The sequence below is a fragment of the Penaeus vannamei genome, chromosome 12 (genome assembly GCF_042767895.1).
Source record: "Penaeus vannamei isolate JL-2024 chromosome 12, ASM4276789v1, whole genome shotgun sequence".
NCBI lineage: Eukaryota > Metazoa > Arthropoda > Malacostraca > Decapoda > Penaeidae > Penaeus > Penaeus vannamei.
This window is the reverse complement of record NC_091560.1, coordinates 21,359,521-21,360,187: the sequence shown is the minus strand read 5'-3', so window position 1 is coordinate 21,360,187 and position 667 is coordinate 21,359,521.

Below are 667 nucleotides of genomic sequence, written 5' to 3'. Positions count from 1 at the left end.
GCAGTACTCTTTGGTCGTCCAGGATTTTAGCGATAAGCTTAATTTGGCCACAACAATTACGAATTCTCCTTCTTGGGTTTAATTTTTTCTTGTCTCAATTACTTTAATTTCTCCTTCATCTCATTGTCTCTGAGTTGTCAAGGTTGGCCTGTTCTATGTTATTGTTCTTCGACATTTTCCTTGGTCACGGAAACTTTTAGTTTTGAGGTATTTTATTCTTCTGGTTTTCACTGCTTTGGCGCGTAGCTTTAACCTCTTGAGCGTCCTCTTCCTCTTCTTTAGTCTCTTCGCTTTGAGTCATGTCAACACTGATTTCTCTGGTTTCGTTACTCGTCGCCTGTGGATGTTTCTTTCATTTCAGCGACGTTGACTTCTTCCCATCAATTTACCTTCGACTTTTACTCTGGACTTACGGACCACAACATCTTTTTCAGTCTCGTTAATTTCGCCTTTCATTAACTTTCCTACTTCCTTGTCTCACAACCTTCAACTTTTTCTCGGTTCTCTTCAATTCCCTTTTTTCTAGTTTCGACTTTGATTCTCTAGTTTGATGTTTCCTATTCGGTCATGTCAGCTTTAGTTTCTTCAGTCTCCTTGACTTCAACTTCATTTTCAAACCTCGCCTCATCCAAAATTCTTGCTCACCCTCTTCTTCCTCTTCCACATT